At 36.5% G+C, this 26,640-nt stretch overlaps 1 long non-coding RNA gene across 2 annotated transcripts; it reads right to left on the reverse strand.

Moving 5' to 3' along the window:
* Positions 1 to 454: 454 nt before the first annotated feature.
* Positions 455 to 26,640, reverse strand: LOC108501663. 2 transcript variants are annotated; one of them, XR_001876257.1, is made up of 5 exons: positions 26,586 to 26,640; positions 12,443 to 12,714; positions 12,129 to 12,329; positions 10,024 to 10,124; positions 455 to 497 (listed from the first exon to the last, which is right to left on the reverse strand). It is a non-coding gene; the product is annotated as an uncharacterized LOC108501663 (long non-coding RNA). The 2 variants fall into 2 exon arrangements; XR_001876256.1 differs by lacking the exon at positions 455 to 497 and having other exon boundaries at positions 9,466 to 10,124.

Here is a 26,640-nt window from a genome sequence, read left to right on the forward strand (position 1 = left end):
GAAGTCATTTCCCTTAAAATGTGAAGATTCTCAAGACATCAGAGGAAAAAATTGAAAGATACATCCAAAAGATGGAAAGCTGATGCAGCTGTGTTTCTTTTTACCATTGAAAATCTGTACTAGATGCACTGGTTTACATTACACACTTCTTGCAGTTGTCTATGCACACTTGAAAAAAAAAAAGCAGGGTCAGCTTCTGCTCACAGGCCCCAGCCAAGCAAATCCTTTAAGCATGTGCTTAAATTCGGCAGAGGAATAATAACGTCGACATCAGGGAAACTCCACACATGTTTAAGTGATTTAAATGTTCACAGGTTCAGGGTAGTTTTACTTAGGATCTATTCTCTTGTAGCAGTGAGCACTAACATTACTTTCATTTTCATTGCCGTCTGCCCACTGTTTATAACAGAGAAGAAATTTGTAGGGCCAGGTAACTACCTTCTTTTTTTTCAACAACCGATGTGTAGGACAAAGGACTGCACCAGCTTTGCTTCGGGCTTGAAACAGAAAAAGCAAATTTTGCATAGGTATAAGTTTATACATGAGCAGTTATCCCTTGTGTTCATTCCATCCCATTCTAAATGGGATGTCCTCCCCAACCCCTCCTTCCTACTGTATTTTATCTAACAATACTGGGACACACAGGCTCAGATATGCTTAAAAATCAAGAATAATGTGAACATGTTATTTGACCAAATGTATGGGAAAAAAGTTGGTAAAAATCTGTCTTGCAGAAAGAAGTGATGAAGTAGCACTTCAAGGAAAATTAAATTCAGAAGAACTAACACATTTTTCTTTTTGTTTTTTTTTTTTTTTTACTTGAAACAGACATATTCCAGTTTCAGAAAGGAAAAAGAAAAATCCTGACTTTCTTTGTAGTTACAAAGGTTGAAATTTATTGTTTTTACTGTTGAACTAAGGATAAGATTTAAAAGGAAAAAAAACCATATTGGAACAAAAATTCTTCCCGTCCGCTTCATCTCCACCTGGATCCATCTAGGAGTTTAAGTATTCAAAATGCTACTTGTTAAAAACATGTCAAGCTCACATGAAAGGTCATTATAATGATATTCAATACTTCCATCCAGAGATAATTGCATTTATCATGGAGTGGAACTGTGGGGAGCTGAGATACAGAAAAGTAAAGCAAAGCATCCACATTCACACAAAATATAAATGGCAGAAAAGAGAATTTCAGAATTCCTGAGATTTTGACACACATACTTAATCTCAGACACTGCTTCAGCTCAAGCAGTTCAATTGCATTTAAGGCTTGAGAGATTATACCTTGATATTCAATTGATAAAAAAGTTATTCTCTCTTGATATGAAACATCTGAAAACATCTGCTAAACTGATGAAGGAAAGAATATCTTTTTAAGCAACTGCTTATTCTTTCCTCCAGATACATTATGTGTGGTGAAAAGATACGTGATATTTGTTGTTTTCTCTTCAAACCTCTGAATTACCTTTCAGGCTTTTTTTTTCCTCATATATCTTGAAAAAACAAATCAGAGATGTGGTTGAAAATCAAGTCCCGTATAACACTTTCAAATGCTAGTAATTTGTGTCCAGTAATGGGTCTTCTTATTCCAAAGATATGAAAACTGCATTATTTGTATTGTACAAAGTGTGCACTGAGACATAAGAATGGAACATGGACATTTCAGACCTAAGTTGCCCTACACTTCCTCTACAGTGTTTTCAGTGAAGTAAGAGAAATTTTCCCATAGTTTTACTGAGAGCTTAGATATACTCACTTTCTCTAAGTCTCTGCACGTAACATTTTACTATCATGGTGGACTTAAAAGTCTTTGCTAAAATGCCAATAAAAAGCAAAATCTTTGTCTTATTTTAAATATTCTATATTTTTTATACATTTATTGAACTATTAGCATTTAGAGTAATTTGTCCTCCCTCAACATTAAAAGGCTCAGAATCTTCAAAATTATCATCACTGAGTTATATTGTGGGTAAGATTAGACAAGATCTGTCAAGAAATCATAGTTGATATTGATTTGGATGTTTGGATTATTGACAAACTGAAATTATATGAAAACAAATAGATACACATTTATCTGACTGAAAAGAGACAGTATAATAAATTGTTTCTGGTTTAACATCTGAAATCAGAATCGTGACATCCTAATTGGAATTCAAAGGAATACTGAGGTAGAAAAGTGTTACTGCAGGAGGGAATGTTAACAGTGTGAAAGATTTACACTTACATCTGGGAAAGTCACGGCACATTGGATGAGCTCCAGCAGGTAAGAAACCATTTTATGGAAAAGGCAAATAATTGTATGTCACAGGATCAAAGTAGTTCTTGAAATGTTAGAGGAAATTACTACAGGAGTTTAGAAGAAAGGTTTTCTCCCTCGTGGAAAGCATGCATTGACTGTTGTATGCAGCCAGTGAAAGAGAAGACTGCATGTCCTATGAGTAAAAATGTCAGGAGGGTATTGCTGAAGCTATTAGGGAAGCAGGTTGCAGCACAGAGATCACACTGCACTTTGGTATATGAGGTAAACCTACAACATGAGGTTTCAAACCAAAGGAAATTCCCATAAGAGCTGAGGGCTAAAGAAAGATTCATTTATTTTGTGTAGTTGTAGGATAGGGCTTTTTTTAGCAAGTATTTCAAGGTTTGGACCTAAGCAACAAAGCAGATTTTTGTAAGGGATGTAGGAGGATGTAGATTACTGTCTTACTGAATTTTGGCAAAAAAATTTGATTTGGTTAAGATACCTCTGTTTCATGATCTGTTGCTTCAATAGTCATACCCTGAAGAGAGTTTTTTAAAAAAATATTGAATAAAGGTGTTAAATGAAACTAACTCTTTTATCGCCTGAGATAGTTTTGATGTTGATTAAACTGCCTTCAGCCTGCCTTCAGGTGTTAAATTCAGGGTCTTCAGCAAAAGCCAAGCCAAAAGCTCTTCTTGTCTCCAAAGGAAGGGGCTTGCCCTATGTGTTCCCTATAAAGGTAGCAGAAGTGAGACAAGCAGGAACTTGAATAAAAATCGAATACTGATTTCAGGATTTGGAGTTTTGAAACTCCTTGAGATTAGTCTCTCTTGGTTTCCCTTGAAAGTAATGATGGCAGCAGAATTGATTTACATGACAGTGTAGCGACCTGAACCAAGAGCAAATCTTCAAATCCTACTCTATGAACACCTAATCCTGAGAGATTAAGTTACAAAAAGCATTTGTAGGATTCCTTTTTTGTCTTTCTTCCCATGGACCTATACCCTAATGAAACAAACAAGCATTTTGCAAGGATGAACTTGTGAAAGGAAAAGTCTCATTTTCTGTTCTGCAAATTAGTCACATACTCAAAAACTCTGTTTTAGATAATGTGTTAGCACACAACTAGTACATGATCTGTGTAACATAATGTGCACATGCTCACTGCAATAGAAGATGCTAATGACCTACTTTAATGAACTGCTGTTTATAGGGGAGTTGCACATAACAACTCAAAACGAAAGATCCTGTCTCAGAGCTCATTTATTTGATTCAAAATATGATTAATAACTACCCAGATAATATACCTCAAAGAATTTATTTAGTGATCACAAATGTCAATGACCTTATTTAATTAAATATACTTTTGAAAGCTAATGTTGACCCGACTCCACTTATCATTGCGTGTAGGATATTCAGATGAGAAATCTGGAAAAGGCTTCAGAGTTGTTTGAGAGTGGGCTAACCTGTGAGGACACATGCCAGGTTCTGACCTTTGCCCTCAGGATCGAAGGATGGTCACCAACTTGTTTTATCCATTGATATAGATTACATTTCCTTCCAGAGCTTTACAGCCCTTAATGAATTTTCAAAACTTCTCCTTATATAAGACATTTCTGCACAAAGTGAATCTATAACTTGCCTGCGAAAATCTATTATAGTTTGAGAGTGAAAAGATTGAGCAATACAGTTGATTCTGCTGTCTCTCTTAAAGCCACACACTGCTATGCTGAAGTTGCATAGTATTTGTTGTCTCTTTTTGGATTTTTTTTTTTTAATAGGAATTCCTGGTTGTGAGGACAAAATATTGTAAATGCAGGAACAGAATTAAGTTTTTCTCCAGTCACAACTTTTCACTTTATCTCAAAAATGGTTTCTAAATTCAAAAGCAGCATTGTCTTTTGACAATGACATCATGTTTAGAGTTACAACTTCATCTATCATGTGATGTTAGTCTTTACACCTTTTTTAAACTTTTTTTTCAATTTCAATTTCTGACTTTCATTTTCTTTCTCTTTTTGTAATGCACAGGTTCGTAGCTCAAAAAAGAGAATCTATCTGAAGAAAAGTTCATGGAATGAGGTTGACGCTGAAGCCTCATGGAGTAACACTAGTACAAAGTAAGAGAATTTACTGTACTAGATGATAACAAAAGAAATCTGTCTTCTTCCATTCCTTCAAGAAATCAAAATACCCCAATATTCGTTAGATAGTACCTATTTATTCATTTTTTTTAGTTAAACAGAATAGGTGCATTCTAGTTGTATAACACTGGAAAAGGATATTGCTGCTTCCTATAAATTTCTGACAAATTGTGTGATGTTCATTAACTGTAGAAGTTTCTGAAGTTCAAACAACATACTTCTTTTACTGGAAACAAGAAGTGAATCTTTTGTCTGTATCACTTTATTGTTTACCTGGTTTTCATTATATCTTATTCCTGATGAAAATTATCTGAAACAGGGTTTTTGTTAAGTTCTGGTTTCCTTAGCAATAAATACAGAAAATGGGACTGAGGGGAGGAACCCAAGGCAAAAAAGGAACTTTAATATGAAGAGTTCACTCTCCACTATTCTTATAATTAAGGAAATGGGAGAAAAGGGATTTAAAAATGGGAAACAGAAAGAAATGAAATGCTAAACAACACTGAGAGTAGAAGTTTATCACCAGTATAACCCATCACTATTTACATATGAAAGCAAGAAATATAAAAGAAGCAGTAGAAATGACAAGGAAAGTGTAGTCTGGGCTTGAGTTTGCACTTCCTGTCAGAAAGTTGGAGTGCTTGCAGTACCATTGGGGGGTAAAAAAAAAAAGAGCTCTGCTATACAGTTACCCCAGAGCAGGTAATAAAAAATTTGAGGGGACAAACTGTCAATCTTCCTAATTTTCACTCTCTGAGTTTTAAAATAGGAAGTTTCAAATCTTGAGTCCTGTGATTTATCAAGGTGCAATTCAATTTAGCGGAAATCACAGTAGAAAACACATTCTCTCAAAGTGTTCAGCTATTTACAGAGTCAACAGATTTTGATAATGCATAGAAACATTCTTTATCATTTTAATATCTTAAACGTCAAAATGACTCATCTGTTTAGCTGGTAAAGTGTCCTTTTCCTTGGCAAATGTTTTCAATGCAGCTACTGCATAGATAAATAAGCAAGAATGAATACAGAAGGGTTAAATTGGAGCAAGTGAATGTACTTCGAGATTTGCAGTGCAAAATTAAAAATAGTTTTCATTTCTATCCCAATTACAGCATAATCCTAGAAAAACTAGGACTAGATTTCTCATGCTTACTTTTTTCCCCTCCCAGCTTACAAGGTGCTTGTTTTTAAATGTGAATCATAGCAGCCCTTCTTTATATTTATGCTTTCACCTCTCTGTTCACACATCCAGGAATATAAACAGGAATATTTATATATAAACAGGAATAATTGTTAAATGATAAAGTAGTTACATAATTTTATCAGCAGTTTAGGCTCTAAATTTTATCATTCCTGAATGCCCTATATAACATATTTTAGAGCCAATCAGGCATTCTACTTTAAATCTTTTTATGCTTTAAAAATAGAGAAGAACCATCTAGACTTTCCCCTAGTTCTCAACTAAAGGCACAGAGTAAATTAAGTATGGTTTATTTATCTTTTTCCCTACAAAGTGCCAAAAAAAGTTTTTGAAACATGGATACTCAATGATTCTGTATTAAGGACTTTTTAAAAGTGCTTTATTAATTTAAGTATTTTATTACATTTTGCCAGGATGTAGCTTTTGGAAACTGCTACTGCAATTAAAAATGTGATTATTTTTTATTTTCACTTTATTTTAGGCCAGTGATTTTATAAAAGGCAAGGTTTAAAAGTAACCTTGAGATCAGCAAGCAAATACCAGGAAGACATTTCCTAAAAGTAGATGTGTAGGAAGCAGAGATAAGTCCTAATCCTGGAAGAGGAAACAAACAGATTTAAACTGCAAATAAAGTGACAACTGCTCACAATAAAGGTTATAAGTGTAATAAATCTTTGAAGCAGTTTTCTGAAGAGCATGGTAAACTGTTCATCATCTCAAGTTTTTATATTGTTACTAAGGGTCCTTATGACTGCCTTCAGTTTACAGTTGGAACAAACTGTAATGGAGCAGTGCTGACTTTGCAAACAGTGATAGGAATAAGTTTCATGCCCTCAGATGTTTTCTCTGATTATTAACAATCCTTACCTTTGCTGTGAACCCATCAAGTATAGAAATGTAATAATACATAGAAACAACAAAAAGAAATAGAAGACAAAAGCATCCAAGCAGTATTATACATCATACTATGATCATACTTTCTACTGTTTCCTTACTGTCTTTAAAGATAACTAAAATGAGAAAATATAATTTTTAATCACATATTAATTTTCCCAGTTGCTAAGATTTATCAGCTTAAAAAAATCAGAAACTGTGAAAGAACAATCCTACATTGCCTTTAAAAATGGTTTAAGTAAGTTGTATTACTGCATCATGAAACAGAAAAATTTTCATCTCATTATTATGAAGGTAAAATCAATATCTTCATTTCAGAATGCATATCTCAAAAAGTTACTTAAATGCTTTAGGAAGAGCTGGGAAAACCAATGCCTAGTCTATTTAGTTAAGAGAGAAAAAATGCTCATAAGAAAATGCCTTTAACAAATGTCCCAAAGAGTTAGACTGTAATAAGCAGTGCTCTACCTATCCTTACTGCACAGTTTCTCAGAGGTCTTTGAGAAGGGATTTCTATGTTAAGTGTGAAACTTATGAGATTAAGCCTTTCTCAGTGAGTTTTTTGAGCAAGTGCACAGCACCATGTATGAGCAGTAAAGATTAATATACAGAATTAAATTTCAGTTTGAATTCTGCATATACTAAATGAGAGCCAAATAACCAGGTGTGTACACTTATATGTTCATGCAGATGTTACATTTTAAACCTAATGTATTATGATAAAAATATTTTTATGTAAGTTTGCGGGGTTTTTTAAAAGACAAAAAGCTTCATCCATAAGGAAAATAAAATCAGCTAACACCCCACTATCACCGCTACCAATTGCATATCTTTAGTGCAGTTTCAGTGCAGTACATTCTCAAGGCTGGCAAGCAAAACTTTCTTGCCAGCATATACTTCCAGTTCAGGTGATCTAATCTCCTACTAACCTTATAGAAATTTTTCTTTATTTTAAAACATTACAGAAATTATATACATATATAGGCCTGCTAAAATCTCTATAGTAATATTCTTCCTCCCTTCTCAAAGAAAATACTAAGCATATTCCTCATGTAACTTCCTGAGTTTCAGTGGATCTATGCCCAGAGTGAAAGTGGACTGAAAGCTTTCCACTTCTAAGCACAATTCATGTACTAGCTGAAGAGATAATCAAATTGAATGTAGTAACTTCTAGGTGAAATCCTACCCCCTTCGGGTGCTTTGTCTCTCATCTCAAAAGAACCAGGATTTTGTTTTCTATTTCTAGGGACCTTTTTTTCTAAGATAGAAAAATGAGGAGGAATACTTTGAACATCATAGAAAAAGGCTGAATGCTACAAATCTTATTAACAAAATTAAATTCCACAACTATACAACTTGGATGTTCTACAAACCTTTCAGTCTTTCCAGTTCTGGAAAATTAATGCACCATGAAACAAACTTTTAATATACTCCTTACTTTTCTGTCTTTCACTACACTCCCCAGAAAATAATTCCATATTTTATATCAAAGACAGGAAGATATATCAGGAAAGTCCATTTTAGAAGACTGCCTACTGGAAACAAAATTGAATTTTGGCCTTGAGAGTGTCAAAAATAGGTTTGGAGATTTTTTCATAGTAGGGCTTTGCTATATACAGTTTGTTCTTGTTTCAATATTAAGAATTATCTTTGTACTTGGTCTTTTAAATAACTTTTGAATTTGTTTTTAATTTTATCATTTGTTATGAATCTCTTTTAAAATTCAGGTTTAGAAATCATATTTGGAAATCATATTTAGAAATCATAGAATCATAGAATCAACTGGGTTGGAAAAGATCATCAAGTTTAACCTTTGATCCAACACCGCTGTGGTTACCAAACCATGGCACTAAGTGCCACATCTAGTCTCATCTTAAAAACCTCCAGGGATGGAGAATCCACCACCTCCCTGGGCAGCCCATTCCAATGTCTGATTACTCTCTCTGTAAAAAATTTCTTCCTAATATCCAACCTAAACTTCCCCTGGCAGAGCATAATATTTGACATTAATTTAACTGGAATGGCCAAAATACATTTTTAAAGATCCAAACGTGGCTATCCATGACTTTCAGATTATAAAACAGTCCTGGCTAATGGCAGGTTTGTGGCATAGCAGATTTTTTCTCAGAAAGCTATAAAGCCCCATTTCTCAGAATAGTTAAGGTGGAAAGGGACAGTTTGAGATCATCTAGATTAAACCTCCTATTCAAGCAGGGTCATCTACATTTGTTGCCTCCAAAGTCTGTCTGGGAGACTTTTTCCAGTGTTTGATTAAATTCATATCAAAAAAGTTTTTTCTTATATTCAGATGGAATTCCCTGTTTTTTAACTTGTATGCATCACCACTTGTCCTGCCACCGGGCACAACAATTTGCTCCTATCACAACTTTATACTTATTGATCCTCCTGAGTTTTCTTCCATACTGAATCATCCCCACTCTCACTGCCTTATCTCCACAAAAGATGCTCTAATCCCTTTATCACCTTTGTGGCCCTTTGCTGGATTCTTTCCACTACATTCCTATCTGTCTTGTACTGGGGAGCTCAGAATGGGACCCTGCACTTCAGATGCGTCTCACAAGAGATAAGTAGCAGGGAAAGATCACCTTGTTGACCTGCTAGCAATGGTTTTCCTAATGTAATCCAGAATGTTTTTGTCCTTCTTTGCTATGAGGGTGCATATTTCCTCATATTTTCCACTTGTGAGGCTGGACATGAGCCGACAATGTGCACTTACAGGTCAGAAAGCCAACAGTATCCTGGGCTGCATCAAAAATGTTGTCAGAACTCCTGAAAACTTCTTAGAAGAAAATATAATGATTGTGGAATAGGGACATGTTATGATCAGGTTCTTTAAAATTATTAGAGAGATGCCTCTGCCCAAATTAAGGTGCAAATGAGACCACACGGCTAAGTCAATAGTATGAATTTTTATTTAACAGTAAATGTGAGGTGTAGAGAGGTAGAAATAGGAAAAGAGAGAAAGAGGGAGAGAAAGAGGGTGACAGAGAGACAGATTAAGTGGCAAAAAAATATCATCACTTCATAATTCAGCTGTCCAAATACTAGCATCTGCAGCCATCTGCTGCAAGATATCCAAGTCATAAAGCCAAAGCACAAGCATGGGGTTCTTATGTTTTTATTATGAATAAAGCCACACTATTTCCAAAGTAATATTCAGTCTGAGATAAATAGACCAACATTAAGATTTACAAAACATGTATTTCTTGTTGAATGGGTTTGCCTAAGTAAAAATAGTTCATGTAATGTTAGGTAAATTACTCTGTGACAGAAAATTTCTAAGGTAGGAAGTGTTGAGTAGAAAAACAAGAATGTACTGATATATCAAGGTCTGTACTGATATTATAGATGCTGAGTGAATAATAAGAACAGAATAATACACTGAGCATCATTAAAAATTCAATATCTAATACTCCATGGGTCGTCAGGATCTGCTACTGTCCACTGCCTCAAAAGCGACATGCTGCAGTGACATTTTGAAGCAACATTTACTGAGGTTTTAGTATAACTCACTGTACCTGAACATTTTCAAATTCTTTTTTTGCATAGCTTCAAATGAATAGTTATTCTTTCAGTGGTTTTTAGCACCAATCCTTCATGGCTTCCTGAAATCCACAGTCTGAAAGAGATTGATTTTATTTTTAACTGACATTTAAAAGTGGCAAAGCTTCTTCTACAAACTGCTTGTCACTTAAAATTGTTGATACTCTGTCATCAAGTGAAAATGCAGGATATAATTAGTCCTTTTCAAAATGTTATGCCTTTAAATACAAAAATTATACACATTAACCATGCCTCTTAAAAAAATATGGTATATCAATGCATGCAAATCACTGTGTCTTTATAAATATTTTCTTAGGAAGCAGAACATCTTATTAATAAGAATCAACCAGAAAGCACTGATCAGCTTTCACAGGGTCAATTTTTCAGTCATTCCAAATTTTCAGGTGAAATCTAGAAGGATGAAATATCAAATATAGCCAGAATGTTAAACCAAAGGAAAACATGATTTAATTTTTTTATAAAACTGCTTGAAAGTATTTGAATTTACTAGGATTAAATTAATTTATTGTGAAATTTTGTGAAAATCAGTGAAAATCAGTAAGTCAATTATTAAAAGAAAAAGACAAAAATTATAGTTTTTATCATTATAGTTTTAAAAGTGTATTTTGGTTTGAATTCGGCTTTCTAATATATGATAAAACCTTCTTTATCTTGGAGTTGTGCAGATATAACCAATTTAAAAATAGGAAAATGATTTTTTGTAAAATATTTCATAATTTTTACATGTGGAAAACATAATAGAGTTGAGCAAGATATTCACCATAAATTTAATTGTGGGGGTACAATAATCATAACTTATTCACTATTCAGTCATGATGTGTTTCTTGCCCTCTGCCTCTGTGGAAATCAAGGTCTTCATTCAAATCACTGAATGCATCAGAATTTTATAAACTTACTATAAAAAATTATTTGTAGAAATATCGGTGAAAACTTAATTTTTTATACTATTTTTCATCTCATATCTTCCATCTGTATATTGATTTTGTATATAAACACACATATATAACTATAGACATGTGTTCATGTATGCATGTCTCCAATGTTCTCTGAAGTACAAGCACTGGTATCTATCTAAGACCACCTTTCGCAGCTGACACCTTCTCATAAAAAGAGAAATGCACTGTAAAGTGAGCTGGTCCTAAAAGGACAGCTGAAAAGAACAACAAATAGGGCCTTCAGCTTGCACATTTTAAGATTCTGACAGAATGACCTCTGTTTCTGTCACTTCATAATTTTGTACAATAGTTGTCACAAAAATAGCAGAAAGATATTGTCATGATAATCTCTAGGTCTTGGTCCTGTAATCAGATCTTTATCCTATTCCCTTGCAAAGTCTCAGAGATGCCTTTTTGGTGCTGGGAACTTTTCATTTATTTTGAACAATCTAAAAGTCAATCAACTGCACCAAGCTACAGGTTCTGCATACTGTCAACGTAGGGGGAAAGAATCCACTAAAGTTTAATGGATTTTGCCCGTTTTAGAAGACAGTGAATTTACAGTCCCACTGTAAAGGCTAGTTTAGATATGTAGAACTGATGAGAGCTGTGGATATCCTACTTTCCAGAATTATGTACCATAAATCCCACCATAAAAGAGTGCCTGAGGTAAATCACAGATTTCACATTTATGATTGAATTTTTAACTAAATTAAGTCTTTTTTGTTCAACCGGCTAGACAACAATTTCAGTTGCAAGGTGAGATCTTTGAATCAGCAGTAAAAATGATATTTTTCACAAGATCCACTACTACAGAAACAAGAACAGAAATAGCTGAAAGGTTTTAAAATATGGAAATTTTTGGAGCTAAAACACTTTTGTATTTTGATGAGTCACTTGTTTTCATTTCATAAATTAATAATATCATAGAGCAGAAAACACATTAACAATAAAAAAATCCACAAAAATCTGAAAGTAACACTTTGCATTTAAAGACACTTGTAAAAATTACTTTTAAAAATAATCCCCTGTTCTTGGAATTACCAAGATTGTAATCAGAATAAATCATGCTTCTGATTTGCATCAATAAGGTATGCTGTGATCTCACTATTTCCTGTACTTACACAAATATTTCTGGAACGACTTTAATTTACTTTACTTTTTCATCAACATTCTCTTCTTTTCACTGTGTTGGTTGCAGGAGTCGTCCCAGGATGTATCCCAGGAGGAATCCTGAAGTTTTGCAATGCGCTAGCGAATTTATCTCAAGTCCCAGTTCCAAGGTAAGTGGGTTCTAGCTGAAGCCAAAGCTTTTATCTTCAGACCTACAAATGTGCACAAAGTCAAAACACTGCTTCACACATGAAGAATCATGAGGAGGTCAGATTGTGCAAGACCATTTATAAGAAATCCATCTAGGATTATGTCATGTACTTACCTAAAAGGTTGTAGAGTAAGCAGTGTTGTGCAATGTAACTTGAGAAGTTGGTAATCATATTATTTAATTATTGATAGTGGCAGCTGTCAAGATAGCACATTCAATATGTCAAATTATGCTTGCAGTAAGGGTAACTTCACTTCATCCCATGCAGTGAGATATCTCTTGTGCCATCATATGATTTCAGACTTCCCAAGAAGTATCCCTGAGGACTTTCCACATCTGACCTCATGTCACTCAAGAACCTTACTCTTTTTCACTACTTCCAATAGCTACGGAAGAAATAAAAGAAAATTTTCCTAGTTCCAAAATTAAATACATTATAAAAAGTGAATGTAGCATTTAACTTTTAGCTAGAGCAACTATACAGTACGTCTGCTTCAGACACTATCATGATATTAGCTGATTCTTTCCAGAAAATGACTGTGTTTTGTTTTCCTGGAATTCAAGACAAACACCCTCTGTTGAACCCGAAATGTTTGAGGTGATTATAAATACCAGTGATTATGGAAAACACTATTCAGCATGCCAGCAGTATACAGCTTTTGCAAACTTTGTAAACCTTTACTTTTCTGAGAGTACGTGGTTTGATCCTACTGAATTCAGTCGATCTGACTTTAGTGGCATCAGCAGGGCAAATTCAGGAGAGGCACTTGATGCACATTTTCATTTTGAGCCCTTTTGAAGTCACTAGTGTTCATCTGCATTAAAAATGCTATTGACAGGGCTCAATGCATCGTTTTCAAGTGATGTTTCAAATCTCGCAGCAAGCATACTGTTTAAGGAATAGTTCTTCTCCCTAGCATTCCCCTTCTCCTTGAGCACCACTTATGTATTGAAGTGCAATTTAGTTTGGAATGGCATACCTGCAGGTCAAAGAACAGACTGAAGGAGTTAAACCAGACATAAATCAGAATGAAATACATGGCTCCATAGAAGGCTCAATAGGATAAAACAAACTATGTATCCATTTGTGCACAGCATGTCTCTCCCAGATGAGCAGAGTTGAGAAAACAGGCTTCATAGACAGAACAAGTGTTGTCCATTGATGTACAAAATAAATCATCAGTCTAAAGAATTTGTCAATAACATGCTGCCCTAAACATCCATATGTCTGCGGCATTAGGCTCATGTTTTTGCAACTAAATGAGATCTCAAACAACACAGAATGAAAAAAAAAAGCAGTGTAGCTTAAAGTGGCAGCAGATCAGTTTGTGAAAAAAAGACATTTTTTCTCAAGTTCTTTTTCAGAGCAGTTTAGGAAATGCACAGTCATTTACAAGAACAAAGAGCGCTAGTTTATGCTCTGCATACCTATTAAAAATATAGACAAGCATTGGGAAAATTCTTTTAACAAATTCAGACCACCTACAGTGTTCCGAAATACATGACCAACTTTGGCAATACTGGGAATGCAGCTCACTTAGGTAAATGATGGGATTTAGCGCTAAATGCAGTGATGTAGTGGGCTGTTGAGATGGATTCTGGTTTCAACTCTGCCTCCACGTTGTGGGGCAGCTGTAACCAAATCATGTTTGTTTCAATATTGGTATTTAATACATCTTTCCCATTTAGTCTTTGTTCACCTAGGATGAACATGTGTTTGTGCAGTACCTATGCTGCCTTTGGTGGCACTGCAATACAAGTAAGAACTATCAAAGAACATCCAAGAAACATGAGAGGAAAGTGAATTTCTGAGGAAGTAAAATGTGTTGTATATTCTAGATTAAAGTGATATTTATTATGAAGTAAGTATTTCTAGCCCTCTTACTGCTTAAGATAATCTATAAAGGCCACTAATCTCTCTAAGTTATTATAAATGTTCCTAAATTCAAATCTATTTACTTCCTGGTACTTTCCGTCATGATTCATACTGCAATATAGAGGAATAGCTAAATCAGAAATAGATAACTTCATTCAAATTACCTTTTACAAATCCAAAACATATAAAAATTTGATGTATTTATAACAATACTATTCACTTTGAGAAAATACGTGTTACTTCATGAAGTTTATATATAAGGAATTCCCATGTAGAAAAGAAAAGGGGCTATAAGCTAGGAAGAAGAGAGTAGATAGTAACTTACTGTCACATGGAAAGGGGAGATTTTGTTGACCCTTAGTGTTTGATTTGTCTGTCAGTGCCCCAGGACAGCTGAGACTCTTGTGCCCAACCAATCTGTCAGCATCTCATTATGGGGACCTTTCACTGAACAGTCCTGCTAAGCCAACAGTGTAAGGGAGACCCCTCAATGGGTCTTCCCACTTTATTCAAGTATGTTATCCACTGCCAATGACTGCCATCACCTATAATGTCTGTACTGTTATAACTTCCGTTAGGATGTGAATATAACTTTTCAGTTTCCTCTAATTTTTACCCCCTGACATCTTCCCACACATACCATGGGAAGAACAAAGAGAAAAGAATACCTGATTATCATTGGAAGAAACTCAAACAATTTCTTTTCAAGTACTGTACAGAAATAGGGTATGAAGAGTAAACATCAGTTTTCAACACAATTTTAGCAGAACTGAATGCCAAAGTACAAATGGTCTATGTGAAAGCAGGTTGAGCAGACTTTTTGGACTGGCCTGCCATTGCTAATTCACACAAAGATGATTTTGTGTAATATAATGTGGAGGTGACCAGAGAATGCTTAGGAGTCTAAATTTCAAACTGACCTTCAGAGCTGGTCAAGAGTTGTACAGGTATTTGTTATCAGTGGGAAGTGCAGTGAAACATTGTTCATAGGTGTGATAAACTCTTCATGAAACTAACATGTTGGTGAACACCCTCCACCTGAAATATTAAAAATTAGATACTGGAATGCAAAGACAATATGCCTGTCTACCAAGGGTAGCTTCTTTGGAAATTATTAAGTCTGGAGACTAGTTTTTTCCTGCAATGACATATACATATATGTGTATGTGTGTTTATGTGCATGTGTGTGTCCAAAATGCAGAGAGAGAAGGGAGGAGAGAGAGAGAGGAATAGAGAAGATTATTGTAAAAGCTAATTCAGAACACCTATTTAGTGGGTTCCTAAAATCATGTAAGTATTCCACAGAATATCAGACAACTGATAGAAAATCACTAGACCAGAACAGTCAATTTTTTTTATTGTTCATGGCTAATTTACCACCTAGGCTTGTTGTGAGTTTTCCTCTTATTATCTACTATTCCCTATTTTCATACTGTTTGTTATTTTCATGCAATTGCATACAATTGAATTTGGAACATAAAGCATTAGAGAGAGGAAAATAAATTACGATCAAAGAAAGAAAATTCAAATGAGCAAGTGGATGTCAAAAACTACAAGGTACTTTTTTCCCATCCTTTTAGACAGAACAAGAAAGAGTAAATTAAAATTAAAAGCCAGAAATAAAGTTGCTCAGTGATTTCCACTTTCCTCCTGTCGTAACAATTAACCTATGAAAATAATTGATACAAGACTACATTCAAACAAAAAGATTGCAATCTAAACTAATGAAGACACTCACATGGAATAAACACAGGATAACCAGACTTTCAAAATGCATTTTGAAGAAAATTACATACTCACTCTGCAGGGAATGAGCCAATGTATCACAGATGAAACTCAGGAGAAATTACCAATTTAAAATCAGTCTGTAATGGAGTATAATTTTATTTTACATTTATGAAAAATAAATTTAGAGGAACACGAGAAGATGTTTCTAACCACAAAAAGAACTATGAGCTAACAGGACAACAGGATTGAAAAAGAGACTGAGCTGTCTATTTTCTTTCTTTTTAAAGCTCTTGCATTTTATCCTCCTTGCAGACAGCTAGACATATTTGTTCTGAACAGGTTTTTTGACAAGGACATTGTGGACTAAAAGCATCATACTATATTTTTCATTTTTAAGGTACATGCAATCCATCCCCATCACTTTGAGGTAACTTTGCTTTCCAGCAGAATGCTGCAGGTTTTAATCACAAGGCTACTTTTATTCTCAGTATGAGATCAAAATAAATACACCACCAGCGTGAACACTTTTCTGAGAGGACAAGAGGGATTCCTGCTTGTCATAACTAATGATGGTGATCAAAGGCAACCAGGTGCTCACACTGACCCTGAGCTTTGATCATTTACTGTACTTTCCAATATCTGAGCCTGGGAGTGAGTTGCCCTAATGGCCTCTGGTTACATTAGTGGCATATGGCAGGAAAAAGGAGTAGAAGATAAGAAGAAGCAAGAAGGAGAGGGAAATGTCTAGCTATGCAGCATGTGCAAGTATAAAAACTTCCAGGCAATTGAAGTAAGCTCATATTGAAGGCTTTTTATACACCGTACATGTTAATGTTATTGAAATACTCAGTAGGTTTTTCATGAAAGCTTGTCCCAAAGGGCAATGACATGATCCTTTACTCACCTTTGAGCGATTACTCAAATGAGCAGACTTGGTAGTTTAAAAGGATTTTTGCGTGCGCGCGTGCACGCGTGTGCAAGTGCTCTTCTGAAGCCTAGGAAACGTCTGACTCCTCAAAAGAACATATTAATGCTACCTTTTTACACGTTACAAGTATTTTGACTGACTTGAGATTCTTTCACCCATTGCTGGCAGTGCCATTCTTGATAGCCACCACTGCACAATCCCTCAACTGCAGACTATGGTGCAGTCAGACGAAAAATGTTCTTTATCTTTCTAAGGTTAGTTTCTCATTAGTTCTAAAAGTGGATTATGTGATAGAGTTGATAGCTAAAGGTATTTGGGAAGACTTCCTCCCATCAAGTCTGCTTTACACTAAGTGAATCTTTCTGAAAACACTTTTCTTTTGTCTGTGCTACCACTTGAAGAATTTTATGTAGAACAGCAGCAAGTGTAAATGTACAGATGTAACTTAGATACAGAGGTTCTCCAACTGCTGTGCACATTTCAGGTGTTCTCCAAACTCATTACAGCCACAGAGAATAAATATAGCAGGTGACATTATTATATGGGCCAGAAGCTGATATAATTATTTAATTCACATCATAGGAAAAAGCAATGATTAAAAAGAGATCTTTTTATCATCTTTGTGAGATTCTTCTTCACAAAATTCAGAGAGAACGAAGAACAACCAGTGTCCTAAGTGGATTAATTTCTTAGCACTTTAATGAAGCAGAAATTCGAGACTGTGCTTTTTAAAAAAGGAAGAAATTTCAGCCTTCAAAATACCTGCACTTCTCAGCATAGGAATGCTTGGTTTTTTTCTGTGCTATGACATCCCTGTTGTAAGCAAGAACAAGAGAGGGTAATTAAAGTTACTCACTTCTACTGAAAACACACTTTCGGCAACAACAACCTAGACGAATGATGTCCAATATCACAAATAACAATACAATGAAAGAATGCTTTGGTCTTCCTTTGAAATACCCTTACTATGTATATGATCTGCTTTAGGCCTAATTCTGCAGACAGTTCCCCTGTTGCATATTGTGTGGCCTCTGAAACCAGAGTGCTGTATCACAAGTTGGTAATTGCGTGGTGTCAGATTGCACCTCATCTAATTCCATGTCACAGTAAATTACGGGTGTCTGGGTCCTGCAATATGTGTAGCTTTAAAAAGCCAAACTATGCAATTGCATTATGAGCTAGGTGGTACTGTGGAGCTCTGACCTTGATATGTAATTTAGGTAACTTTCAGTACGTTAACAGTAACTGATGGAAGTATTTTGTAGTGTCACAGGCAATAGAGAAGATATAATATCTCTTATATTTTACAAACTGGAGTTCTGCTACCAAGTAGAAAGCAAAGCTGATGCAGTGTTGTATGGAAAGCTGATTGGCATAATGTATTCCACAAGCTTCTATTATGGTGTTATTTGTATCCTTCTGTTGGTATGTTTGTCATTTTCAGGGTTATAAATGGAACATCAAAAATATGCAGCAGAAACTGAATGAATTCTACAATTGTTCCTATGTGCATGCCTCAATTTATGTCACATTAAAGACAGCAACACTTGTGATACTTTGTAAAAACACGTATTTTGCATCCTGAGAAATCGGGGCAGATCTGTGCTCTGACTGTGACAATAATACTTTTTTTTTCCTGAAGCAGTTGGCTTTAGAAATACCATCATCTAAGACATGAATTTTTGTAGTCTTTTATATACCAAAAAACCCACCAAAACCAAAACCACAACCATCCACCCCATTTTTGTATTGTAAGTATTTTTACTATGAAGGTCACCATCATGATGCAGTTTGAACTTGGCTTAATGAAAGATGCTTAAGGTAATTGGAACAGATATCATATTTTCCTATAACTGTCCATAATGCTTTTTACAGTGAGAACATGGTACTTTCTGCAGTGTAATCACAGGAGGAGGGGATTTTGACAATTCATTTGTACTTATTGGAACAGAAATATTTTAGATCTGATACAGAAGTAATTATTTTCTACCAGAAACTGCACTTCAGTTTTTTAAAAGCTATAGTAAAACAGGTTTGGACATTAGCTAGAGGAAGAATTTAGCTTTTATACTGATTGTCAAACTTCCTTTTGCTTCAAAATGAAGACATTTAACAACCCTGCATACTTAAAACAACAATGCAGACCCCAAATTTCTAATCCAGTGTTTCACAGGATAAGATTCACACTCACTAAAGGTAGGAAGTTCCTAAACTCTAGGGAATTTCACTCATTCTTTGGTGGAAGAAGTTCCCAAGGCTGAATTTTGCAAGATGAGGATTCAAAAACCATTATTAATTCCCTGAAAATTATAGTTGCCTGATCAAGTCTTCTTATGTCAAAAAGTGTTAGAACTTATGAAATGGTGTCAAAAAAAATCTCCTCTTTCACACAGAACCCTATCCTTCTATTAATGGAAGGTAAATTTTTCAAAAACCATTACCTGATTTAACAGCCTAAATCACATTTTAGAGGTGACTTTAGCATTTAATAACTCAGCCTTCCTTTGAAAGCAACTTGGAAGTTACATGTCATCTGTTTCTGCCCTTTTAAAAATCACATCCTGTACTTAATGCAATCTTTAAGCCCCTTGGAAAAGCTGGTTTTAAATCCTTTTTGAAAATGTCACAGTTGTAAGGGTACTTCTAAACTATGGGAGTTAGAAGCTTTCAATGCATGCCTGGAGTACATTCCCTTGCTCATTCCCTCCATACTAAAGCAATACCTAAGCAAACATTTTTCATCTGTTCTTTCATGGAAAGGCAATGACATGCCTGTACTAGGAAATGAATCAAAACTTTTTTTAGCTGTATAGAGTAAGGTCTATGTGTGGAAATAAATACATGAGGACAAGGCAGAGGAGTGGAATGAATATTAGGTCATTAATTCTTTTGACTGGCTCAGTAAAATCAAAATGAGTTTTTAAAATGCAGAGGATGAATAGTTGCTGGCATAGTTTATCTGTAATGATCTAGCTACAGTTGTAGCTGTAACGTTTTACCTGTTTTTTTGTGTAATACCTCTCTAATACTCACCTCACCTGAAATCATTTATGCTGGAACATGAAAATCTGGAAATTTATGCCGGAATATTATTCCCATTAAAAAACTATCATCATTTTTTGCAGGACGCATGACAGTTGCAAAGAAGTGAGTAAAAATCTGAAAACAAATTGGTGACTTCAGTTTTGCAAAGACCTTATCCATTTGCTTCATGCTCTGACTTCTGAATACCCCTGTTTGCCCTCATTACAGTATTTACTGTGTGGCTAAAGATGTACATCAATCTTTTAGGATATCTTTGATTAAAGGACAGGACAGAAGTCTGTGCACTCACAGCCCAGAAGGTCAACCACATCCTTGGCAGGTTTAGATTGGGTAAAAGGAAGAAATTATTTTCTCAGAGGGTGCTGAAGCACCTACATAGGTTGCCTAGAAAAGCTGCAGATTCTCCACTCCTGGAAGTGTTCAAGGCCAGGTTGGATGGGGCCCTGGTATAGTGAGTGGCATCCTTGACCACAGCAGGGGGTTGCAACTAGATGATTTTTGACATCCCTTCTAACCCAAACCATTCTGTGGTTCTATGACTATTACCCTGAGATCCTACAGAGACCAATAAAGCCTTGTAGAGCACAAGGATGCATGTATGCATTATGTATATGTTGGTCTGGACCTACAGCCTCAGCAGTTCTTTACTCAATGCTAAAACTATGGTGTTGCTGCAGTTGGGTGTTTTTATTCTTATTATTATGAACTAGAATGAAGTTTAGATAGCTGAAAAGTATAAGCAATGATCACATTTGAAAACACAGTAGGATATAACACATCAGCACTGGAATGCTACAAATGCAGTATTTAATGCTCGTAGGTGGCTGTTGTGACTAGAACCAGGTTTTTAGTTAAGTAAAGAGGTATTTCTTGGCATTATAGGGTCACACCCTACTGTCAGTTTTCAGTAGCACTCTGCATTGATCTCAGTGGGTAGTTGCGTTTAAAAATTGATGGCATGACCTGGCCCTTAATATGGAATGTCACCTGAAAAGAACACACAGATTTTGCTGCTCTCTGTACAGTGAGAAAAAACAGAGTAGGAAGGAGGAGGAAACATAACAGGCCTCATGCTATCTTGAAGTATGTGGAAGGCACAGAATTTTAAACAGTATTAATAGCTTGAGTCTCAACCTGCTTAATAACCAATATTACCTTAATTTATTTCCTATGACTTCAGTAGAGTTGCTTTGGATTTACATCTTTGTTAATTCAATCAGAATATAAATACACTTGGAATTAAATGCAGAAATATATTAATGAAAAAATATTCAAAGTGTCTCATAAATATTTTGTTATTGAAAAGATTTTGGATTTGGAAGCAGAGTCTGAAGAGTTATAATAATATTTCCAACTATTCTCTCAGGTTTGAAACCTATGGATATTGCACATCCCTTAGACTGCAAGTTTGCTGTATTTTTCCAGTCTGAATATCAACGAACAGTTTTCTATCAGTCTTAAAATTTACAACAAACTGTAAAGTATTTGTTTATTGTTGGACCAGATAATAAATTTTAAAAGATTTATCTATCCTGATTCAAGCTCAACTTTTCTATATTTTTCTTGTTCATGTATTCATATGTTTTGTATAAACTCCCATTTTTATTTGACAGCCAATGATCTTTTATTTTATTAAAGAGACTTAAATTCAGCCTCTCAACCATGTTGTAATCATTTTGATCTTCCTGATTTGCTTCTCCTCATACCAACATCTGCTCATAACATTTTACCACATAGCAAGGCTACATATTCAGTGTGAACAAAATCTCTCATCCCTGTTCCATGTTTTTTGGTTTTGTTTTTTTTTTTTTTTTTCTCCTTTGTTTTACCAAAGGGTGTGATCTGGTTCAAATTACAATATGAATACAGCATAGCAGAGATGTATGCAATGAAGATTAAAAATAAGTCATTGAGGTCACTGTAACTTCCTCAATGTCAAAAAATGTGCCATTGTAAATCCCCTGGGACTGCCTGAACAATACTTGCATATTCCAGGCCTTATGTCAGCCTGATACCCATCTGTCTATTTGCTAAGCTCAGTCTCTCCTGTCCTTTCTGGTATCACTCCTTCTATTGTGGGGGAATGGGAGAGGAGGGGCTCTGAACAGCAAAATTTCCCTTCATTTTATTCAAAGGTGAGATCCTCTGGACACGATATCTCCCTGCAAGGTACTCTAACTTCATTTGCATGCTGTTGTGGAATGTTTTTGTACTAATCCTAAAAGTAACAAATCAGCACAGAACATATTAAATAACCTCGAGTATCACTATTGTATTTGATTAATTTAGATCAGGATCCTGACTCCAACTTGCAAATAAACAGTTTTGATAAATCTTGGTACTGGGGCTGCGGTTTTGTGATATGCACAGCACAGAATTTGCAGACAAGTCAGAAGACTGCAAGAAGAGGTAACATTAAACTCTTCTGATTTGTGCCACTCTACAGCCTAAGTTATCTGGCATAATTTTGAACCTCTCCAGGAATGTCCTCTGTGCCACAGTACAATACACACTCTCCGAAGTGTGACATGGCCTTACTCTGGGATGTCCTTACTTTGGCAACATATCTGAGCCAGACTTTTGGGGGATTCTTTGAGGAGGGATGATCAGTGAAGTATCCCCTCACTTGCAGAATCAAGACTGAGATCTGCAGCTGAGTCATTGTATAAAGCTTCTTCTTATGAACATTTTGTGATCATGCTGTAGGCAGAGGTGTGCAAATCTGTCACAACCATGAGAACAGTTAAATACTCCTGTAATTAGCAGAATGTACATTCTTTGACTTTGTCTGCAATAAAATAGCAACACATTTGTTTCCTCCCTATCATCATCCCTATCAATAACTGATATAACCTTAAAAATACATATCTACTACAAGCATTCTCACTGAGATATTCCCAGCTCACTCTTTTTTTTTCTTCAACAATTTTGAAATCCTGGTGGATGTGTAATCAGTCATGGGATGGTTGTTGTAGTTGTTTACTTTGACTGAATGCCAGGTGTCCACCAAGCCAGCACAGATTCCCCCCCCCTCCAAAAAAAGGGGAGAAGAAAGGAAAAAAACCATGAAAAACCTGGGCTTACCAAGGAAGAAAGTTTATATTTACAAGGACAAAAAAAAAAAAAAAAGAAGATACTAGTAACACTGCAAACACACAGGCAAAGGAAACAGTAAAAAATTCTACCTCCCCCACGGAATGGCATCTTGGACAGATGCAGCTGCCTACAGGGCCATCCCGGAAGAAAGAAGGGCCAAGCTAATTCTCCCTTCCCTCTTATAGTTGGACTGATGTAACATGATATGGAATATCCTGTTCCTCCTGGAAAGAGGAAGTGTTATTTAACTACACAAACCCACTACAATCTCCACCCCTTATTCCATACAATTTTACATCTCACCCATATCCCATTATTCGCCTATATCCTGCACTTGTACAGGTCTTGTCTTCTATGGTGGTCTCATCATTGAACACCAGCATCACCTTAGTTTGGGTGTTCCTCATCTGATGACTTTTCCTGCAACATACAACTCAGAATACAAATTATTTTTTTCCTAAGGTTAAATCTCCTTAAGGCACACATTGGGTTTCCCCGTCTTCTCTCATTATCCACCAAGTGTATCCAGGTCCTTGAGTAAAGACAATCCCACAGATGGGTTTGCCTTTGCTCAAGGGAGGGTTAACCCAAACTGCTTTACCTAACATACCTCTCAAGTGAATTACTGGACAGTGTGAAGGGACTCTTTTTGGGCAGGGCTGGCTTGATTGACGGAGCTTCTAGCGTTGACTAGCCAAGTAGCCTTTCCTAGATGCTGATCCCAATTTTTGAAAGTCCCCCCACCCTATGCCTTCGAAGTAGTTTTCAGCAATCCATTGCATCACTCAACTTTTCCAGCGGCTGGTGCATGATACGGGATATGATACATCCATTCAATGCCATGTTCCCTGGCCCAAGTAGAAACTAAACTGGTTTTGAAATGAGTCCCATTGTCTGACTCAATGCGCTCTGGGGTGCCAAGTCGCCACAGTACTTGCTTTTCAAGACACAGAATGGTATTTTGGGCAGTTGCGTGAGGCACCGGATAAGTCTCTGACCATCCAGTGGTTGCTTCCACCATGGTGAGAACATAGCATTTACCTTGGTGGATCTGTGGCAGTGTGATATGGTCAACCCGCCAGGCCTCCCCATATCTATACTTATCTGATGTGGTTTGAAGCTGGCTCCCTGCCAAGTCTTCAAACCTCACCACAAGAACTACCCCCCCAACCCAAGGGAGAAGAGGGAAAAAAAACCCAAGAGAACTGAAACGAGAGAGAGGCAGCTAAAGCAATATATATATATATATATATATATATTTATATTTACACTTATATTACAGTTACATACAATTGAAATATATATACAATTTCAAAAGGAAAAGGGAAAGGGAAGGGGGAAGGAAAAAAAAGGAACAAAATCAAAATAAAATATACACGATCAATAGCCCAAGATCTAGCAACTAAAAGAATTAGCAAAAGAATATCTTACTACTCTCCTTGGGACAACAGAAAGTCACACTGAAACGACTGCTGGCAACCTTCGTCTCCCAAGGTCCGCAAGGCCTTACCAGGCCTCACTCCCCAACACGACAGACTCAACAGCAGGGAAAACCCACACCCCCAAAGCCACCGGAAGGAAAGAGGGCCAAAGGCCTTTCCTCCTTTCTTCTTATACCTCAGCTTACGTAAAAATCATAGGGAACACCGAGTAAATCTGGGCACTTCCTTGGTTACAGACTGGTCACCAAGGAAGGCCTAGACTAAACTACCACATTCTCCCAGGATGGACCATTATCCCCAGCTATGGAATAAAGTACATTTTTCACATTTGGTTCTGTCCTGACTGGTCCAAGTGCCACGGCATGTGCAATCTCCTGTTTAATCTGTTTAAAGACTTGCTGTTGTTCGGGACCCCATTGGAAATCATTCTTCTTACAGGTCACTAAGTAAAGAGGACTCACAATTCGATTGTATTCAGGAATGTGCATCCTCCAAAAACCTATGGCCCCCGGCAAAGCTTGTGTTTCCTTTTTGTTTGCTGGTGGAGCCATCAGTATGATCTTGTTGATGACTTCTGTTGAAATCTGATGATGTCCATCTTGCCATTTCACCCCTAGGAAATGGATTGCTTTGGCAGGTCCCTTGACCTTACCCTTTTTGATGGCGAAACCGGCTTTGAGGAGAATCTGGATAATTTCCTTTCCTTTTTCAAGGACTTCTCTGCTGTGTGCCCCCACACAGTAATGTCATCAATATATTGTATGTGTTCTGGAGCCTTACCCTTCTCTAGTGTAGCCTGAATCAGCTCATGGCAAATGGAGGGCCTGTGTTTCCACCCCTGGGGCAGTTGGTTCCAGGTGTACTGCATCCCCCTCCACGTGAAAGCAAACTGTGGCCTGCACTGTGCTGCTAAGGAGATGGAGAAGAACACATTTGCAATATCAGTGGTGGCATACCACTTTGCTGCCTTGGACTCCAGTTTGTACTGGAGCTCCAACATGTCTGGCACAGTGGCACTCGACAGTGGGATGACTTCATTTACCTGTCTGACTTCTCCTCTGATTGATCAACCTTCCTGTAGTGAGGAACTGACTCTTTGTGAACTGGCTCTTTGCCTTGCCTCCTGTTCTTGTCCCATTGTTACTTCCGTTAATCTGTCCCCTACCTCCCTTACTAATCGTGGAGATAGGCCTGTAGGTCCTGAAGATCTCCTTACCCATGTCTTCCTTTTCACTACAGGGACAATACTGACTTCAGATGTCGTGGTTTGGGTTCCTGCCTCAGTTGAAGTCTTTTTAGAGTATTGAAGAGCAGCTCGGTAGGCACAGGCCAGTCCCCAGTACAGGGTGAGAAGTTGCTGGTTTCCATCAGGGTAGGCAAGGCAGCCTTCCATTAAATGATGTATTAGTTTGTTGGGGTTGAACGCTTGTTCTGGTGTGAAGTCCCAGGCAACAGGGGGTGTTAGATGCCCTAAGAACCTGTCTAAATTCATCCACATCCCTTGCCACCCGGGAACTGTCCCCTTTAGAAAACATGCCAGTTAATTCTCTCTCGAAGTTGATTTTGTCCTGGCACAAGGCAACAAAAACAACACTACCTTCCCCATTCCCTATAATGTTTTAAGAGCATTGGTTATGAGCAGCAATATAGTCAGACAACTCAAGTAAGGATTAGTAAGGATTGGGGGTGCTTTCATTATCAGGCACTCTATGTCAAAATTAAGAAGAGAAAAAAAATTGATTTCTTTCCCTTCTGTGTCTTTTAAGGGATAAGTCCCACATCCTATCAAAACTGTTAGTAAAATTACAGGAATATCCACTCGAACTGAGTGAATTGCCATGTTTTTGTTACATGTTCCCAGGTTAGCAAAACAAATAGATGAGGCAATCTTCCCTTGGCAGTTTTCCCAGCCAATGGAGCAAAATTTGTAGTTGTTTACTTTGGCTGAACGTCAGGTGTCCACCGAGCCTGCGCAGATTTCCAACCCCCCCAAAAAGGGGAGGCAAAAGGAGAAAAAACATGAAAAACCTGGGCTTACCAAGGAAGAAAGTTTATATTTACACAGAGAGAAAAAAAAAAAAGAAGAGACTAGTAACGCTACAAACACACAGGCAAAGGAAACTAACAGTAAAAAAATTCTACCTCCCCCACAGAACGGTGTCTTGGACAGATGTAGCTGCCTACAGGGCCATCCCGG

Source organism: Lepidothrix coronata, unplaced genomic scaffold (genome assembly GCF_001604755.1).
Source record: "Lepidothrix coronata isolate B3197 unplaced genomic scaffold, Lepidothrix_coronata-1.0 Scaffold4, whole genome shotgun sequence".
Lineage (NCBI taxonomy): Eukaryota > Metazoa > Chordata > Aves > Passeriformes > Pipridae > Lepidothrix > Lepidothrix coronata.